Genomic DNA, 6,703 nt, shown 5'->3' with positions numbered 1-6,703 from the left:
CCCGTCTATTGAAGCGACAGTCCCGCAGGCGCAGCTGTGCCGTGTTGTGCGGGAAAACCTCACCGTGAGGACCCCCGTATGTGTCTCTCAGAGCCACCGGGTTCATTCATTACCGACCATTCTGGCAAACATCATACCATTACAAACACGGTCAGTAGTGAAAGGCACTACAAGACCTCCCACCATTTACCTGAACGGTTATTTCAGCTTGGAAATCTATGGCAAAGTGTTTTAAGTATGTATTTCTTAAAAACTAAAAACTAAATTATTAAAATATATATATTTTTTAAATGCCTACTATTTTCAGGACTATTTTTTTAATCTCACCTAGTTCATTATATTCAATAGTTTTAATTTTAAATTACTAGTAACTATTCCAATAGTACTCCTTACTATACTAATGCTACTTCATATTGGTTTCCTGAACTACTTCCTATGTTTCCTACTGTACTAATACCACTTCTCATTAGTTTCCTTTACTACTTCCTGCTACTGTACTGTGTGTGTGTATGTATATATATATATATATATATATATATAATGAAATGTAAGACACATATATTAAAAACAATAGAAAGCTTCCTATTTGTTTATTTGTATAGGAAACTAAAAAGGGAAGGAAAATAATAATACCATAAGCAGAGAAAGTCGTGCAGGAAACTAGTAATCTAGTAGAATGAAATCACAATTCAATTGCTTTATAATATATATTTATATAATATAATGGTTTTTTTGTTGTTGTTTTTTTCCAATAGACTTGAATTGATTAGGTACTAGACATTATTGGAATAAGTATCCAATGCAGACTTTATTTTGTTTTGTTAATAAAACTGATTATTGGAGTTCAGTTTACAAGAAAATCCTTTTTTTTTTTTTTTTTTTTAAGTTTTTCCACTTCAAAATTTCATGTTTAATTCAGTGTTAGTTATTTGTGAAACTTCTTAGCACTTTCTGTGAGAAAATAGTTTCAAAGTGAATCCCACACAGATCTTTAGTGTAGTTGTGATTGAAACTGAAAAAGATACTGCTGAATGACTAACTAGTAATTCGAATATACACTAGTAACATAAAAATAGAAACTAGTAAGTTAAAAATACTAAATACCTTGTGTTTGCGTGTCACCTGTTGCTCCTCAGGTGAAAGTAAACGTCTCTGAGTCTGTTATACGGCGATGTGTGTGGTTGGTCTTGCCTGGTTTTTGCATGCCATGTCAGAGCCACATGTTTTTCTTTTTGGTTTGCTTGGCATGAGAGCTGATGTTATAGCAGAGGATGAATTAGACTTCCATGCTTATTAGCTGTGCAGGCTCTCTGCCCATGTGGACACAGCTGCAGTTGACACACCAACAATCAGACCCTCTCCAATTTACACACACACTCTGCTGGCATGCACACATGCTGTAATTGCTCCAGTAATTAGAGGAACCTCAATACTGCTCATTGTTCTAATCATGCCATCAGTCTTAGTATGCAGGTGGGTCTAAGCTATTACCACTAATAAAAACAATATTATAAAGGACCTAGCTGTAACATACTCTACCATAACACCCAGGAAATTGTTTGAGTTCAAATTGCTGTTCCAGTAAATTGTTCCAGTTTTAGCTTCAGTCACTTCTTCATTAAAAACATTAGAAACTCATGTACAGTTATGAGAAGTTAGATTTTGGACCAGTGAGATGCCATGGTGGGCGGGTGACTACACAGTGACTGCAAAAAACTGAAATCAAATAGTACAGTATAGCAATAGTAACTTCAAGATCATGGGTTTTATTTCAAGGGAATGTAGTCTGATAAAATACAAAAATATATATGTATAACTCACTTTGAATGAAGTGTCTGGATGATATATATATATATATATATATATATATATATATTCTTTTTTGTTGTTGTTGTTTTGGTCGCAAAGCTTTGGTACAATTCGAATACGGATGGCAATCGAAAGCTCAAATTATTAAGTATCATTACTATAACCACAGAATTTGGTGTGCAGTGATGACAAGTTTGACTTGTTGCCCTGTTCTTCTAATTAGATTGGTCTCAGGTAAATTTTAATAGGAGATATCTGATGTCATATGTAGCCTGTGATAATGTATAATTAGTTTGCTGTTTTTACACAAATAATTCCACAACTGAGAGGCAGCAATAATAAGGAATGGCTCTGGCTTGTCTTTTGTGGTTTTTGTGAAGTTTATAGGTGATGTACACGGTTTTGCTCTCTGACGATAGAGTTACGGATGTTTGGAAGTGTGTATGTTATGCTGCAATTTATGGTTCACGTTTGGCATGTGCAGATTCATTTGGCACCATCGCAGTGCAAATAAATGTGGGTGCATCTGTGGTCTGAGGTTGCATATGCAAAGGATTGCAGCATTTGTATATATGCTGCTGTATACACAAATCCTATGTATTTATTAGTAAAATGTAACGTATTTATTATTTTTTCTGCATTACCTATATAAATTATATTAGTACATGGCTTTTTTTTTTTTTTTAAATACTTCACCCAAAAATGAAAACTTGCTGAAATTGTTCTCACCCACATGCCATCCAAGATGTGGATGAGTTTGTTTCTTTATTGAAACAAAATTCGAAATTGACATCACTTACTCACCAATGGATCCTCTGCAGTAAAACGTCACTTCTGGCCAAAATATGAATCATAATCCAATAACGCTTCCTCCAGTGAAAAAGTTCATTCCCTGTAATCATCTCACACCAAAATCCACCAAACTGTTAGAACTGTTTTCACTTGTAAACAATGTTTGATCAGTGAATATTTCTCTACCGATTCAGTCGAGACAGCTTTTTCACTGGAAAAGGCAATATTATGGATAGAAGACTCGTATTTTTGCTGGAAACAACAGTTTGAAGTTAAAACGTCTTGATGAATTTGTTTATTACAAACACAAAGCTTTTCGCTTCACTGGAGTTGTGTGGTTTACTTGTGGATTGTTTGTGATGTTTTTATCAGCTGTTTGGACTCTGATTCTGACGGCACCCATTCGCTGCAGAAGATCCACTGTGATGAATCTGAATCTGTTTCAATGAAGAAACAAACTCATCTAAATCTTGGATGGCCAGAAGGTGAGCAAATTTTCAGCAAAATACATTTTTTGAGGGCCGAACTTTTCCTTTACTTTGGCTGTAATATTAAAAAATTTTTAAAGACCTATAAAAGGTCTCTCATCCCAGAGAAAGAGAGAGGTACAGGGAGGATTTCAGGCCCTGGGTGCCATTTTCCCTCCTTGCCCTGTGCACCATAGGCTGAATTAGGCACAGACAAAAGCCTTTGTGGCCCAGCCATGAAAGGGCCATTAACCATGCTGCTATTTCAGAGGCCAAGCCTGCAGGGGAGCTGCCTCCCAGAATGCCTCTGGCCCAGCATGCATTGCTCCCAGCATGCATTGCTCTCTCTCACCAATACCTCCATCAACTTCACAGCTTCATAATAAAGACCAACAGATTGATATGTAGATGATTGCAGTGATTATAGAGGATACGTTTAAAATAGCAGGGTTCTTATGGCCTAAGGCTTTTCACACTCGTTGCTTAAAGCACTGCTATGTAAGGCAGTTTTGTCTAATAAATGTGTGTGTGTCTTGTATTTGTGTAGTTGTGGAACAGTACTTGCAGCGTGGCAAGTCTGAAAGTGTTCAGCACTATTAAATTGTGTGTATTTGTGAAGTGTGCATGTGTGTACACGTGTGCCTTTGGAGGAATGCTAAGAGTCTCAGGGTCTAACCTTATTACTCGATACGGGCGCCATGACAACGACCCCCAGGCACTGCGTCTACCGCTGACCTTAGCAGCTGTGTCACTTCCTCAGTGTGACAAAACTAAGAATGAGTTGCTCTCAGTGCCTCACACTAGAACACTTAGTGCTTAAACAACACTGTTTACTAAACATTTACACACTTAAGAGCTGATAACTATAACGTTTTATTAACTGTTATAATTCTATGAGAATAGGAAGTCCACATCACAACTATAGAATCACTTTCGGAATTTGTATTTTTTTTTCAGAATGAAAAAAATTGAAAGCTTTATAATAAACAGAATGTTATTGTGCATTGGTGTGGACACTAATATATCTTTATTTTTATCATTTCTTGTGGTATTAAAATGTGTATTTTATTAAAGCGTTACAGTTTAATCTTTTAATTATCATTCTTGGCGTGAACATCCCTTTAGAATGATTATTAAAACATTATAGTTATAATTATCGTCCTTGGTGTGAATGTCCCTTTAATTGGACTTTAAAAATATAATGATTATAAAAATATCCATTTAATTTCATGATTCATCAATAACTTTTGTACAATTCTAAATCTATGAAAAAATGTAGGAATTGAAACCACAAAAATCACACACTGTGGGAAGCATTATAAATGTTATCTTTTATCTTTTATCTTTATACTTTTTATTTAATCATATACAGTAAAAGAGTAAGAAAAGATATGTTATAGCTTGAGCTGGATGGTTCTTTACCAGAATAAACTGCAATGAGGACTAGACTTTATGCCAAGTCTTCGTGTACAGAACTAAACCCAACTATTAGTAAAAATAGCTGAAATATATTGTATTTGCATTATTGCAACTTAGAAAGGTCATGTAAACAAACAAATTGTACAAATATTCATGCATGCACAGTACTAAAACATATAAATCACAACACTCTCAGTGAAACATTTCACGAAGCCCCATTTCATGCTGATACATACACAGTACGGCCTGTGCAAAGTTCTGTGATCCTGTGCCCTGGCCTCTGTGACTCTTCATTTCCTGCTGTATTATTGCTGTTATTATTTTTCTGGATGGGAGAGTTTATATGTGTGTGTGTGCACGATATGCTTTTATTGTTATTATTCCTTGTGTCGTCAAAACTGGGGCGTGTGTTGCCGTGGCGCGGTTGGATTGGATCGGCCTGTTAACTTGCTCCAGATGCGGCTGACTGCAGTAATTGGACCTGGAGCCGTTCAAATCCCAGTGTCGCTCCACTGGACTCGGAGCAGAGGAATGGGGGGAGCATTTCAGAATAATCCTGACCTGGTCTGGCCTGGACTTAACCTGGTTTAATGACCTCTGGATTTTTCACTGAAAGGTGTTGTTTTCATTTGCAGCCTGGTTGCAAAAAATAATGATGTGGTTTTAGCTTTTTTATGTTGCGTTCATAAAGTGGTACGCATTTGTTATTGTGTCTCCTACTGTGTTTTTATTGGTTATTTTTTTATTATGAGCAATAAGGGCTTAATTTTTAGACAAAGAATCATTAAAAATAACACTTTGAAACTTCAAAAACATTGTCTTGGCAACTAACAGAAATAATTTTAAGTTGAAGAAGTAAAATTACTCAGACTAAAACTGAAATAAAAATATTGCTAAACAGACATTAAAAAAAACTAATACAAATGACAAAAGCACATAACAAAACAAACTAAAATTTAAGTGAAAACATAAAAGCTAATAAAACATTTTAATTAATACTTATACATTAGATTATATTAAAATAACACTTGCTCTAAAAATACATACATTAACAACAAACAAACAAACAAACAAACAGGATTAACAACACAAGATCATTTTAATTGAATTAAATATTTCATTATTTTAACAAAAAATGTCATTTTGGACCCTGTTGACTTTCATTATATAGACAAAACCAGAAACATTCATCAAAATATCTTCTGTTGTGTTCCACAGAAGATCATACCATTTTGGAACAACATGAGAGTGAGCAAATGATGGCAGCATTTTCATTTTTAGGTGAACTATCCCTCATTCAACATTATATTCAACATTGCTGGTCAATAAAAAAAGAACTAACCTATCTTTGAACAATAAAGGATGGTGTTCAGTGTGGAGGGGCTGTGATAGGAGAATAATGTTTATCCCGTGATGGAAGAAGTCTGGTTTCCAGGTTGGATGTCTGGGGAGGTTGCAGTCTAGAAGATTTAAGGTGGACTGCAGAAGGCATTAGAGAGGAGTAAAGACGACATATGCTGGAGATTTAAGGTGTCTTCTACTCTTTTCCATGGACACACCTGGTTTTATCGTCCACATTCCCTGCCCTCCTACACAGAGCTCTCTATCTTGATTCCTGTCTCTCCTGTGCTGCCCCTCCCTGTCTTACTCTCACTCTTTCTCCATTCCTCCCCCCTTCACACTTCCTGGACCCTGGGCTTGCCAGACGGTCATAATTAACGAGGAAAACGATAGTCCCCATGGTCCTCTGGTTCTCCACTACACTGACGGTCCACTCCCAGTATGTGTGTCCTCCTCTGTGAATAAATGTAGTCTTGTGTCTGTATGGTTGTGTACCTGAGCAAGTGTGTGCGCAGACCTCTGTAAATCTACCTCTCTTCGTACGTGTGTGTGTACCTCTACTCTTGGACTAGGTTTCTTTTTTACTCAATGCCTCTTTATGTTCAGTGTCAGCAATGGAGCATGATCTCACCCGCTACAAATAACAGGCTCGGAAAATGACTTCTCACAGAGTCTCACACACAACCTGGGAGCAACGGCTCACACGCAAGCAAAATTACCTTCTTGACAAAGCATTCAATCTAAGTGCCGGCCATATGCACCCAGGGAGCTTGCAGACTGTTTATTTTACAAATATATGCACGATGCTTTAGCTTGTAATGGAATACGCACAAGTGAGTGTTTCAATGTTGTTTTTCAGGTATGGAGTTACAGTT

Source organism: Onychostoma macrolepis, chromosome 24 (assembly GCF_012432095.1).
Source record: "Onychostoma macrolepis isolate SWU-2019 chromosome 24, ASM1243209v1, whole genome shotgun sequence".
Classification (NCBI taxonomy): Eukaryota; Metazoa; Chordata; class Actinopteri; order Cypriniformes; family Cyprinidae; genus Onychostoma; species Onychostoma macrolepis.
This window is presented reverse-complemented; position numbering follows the sequence as displayed.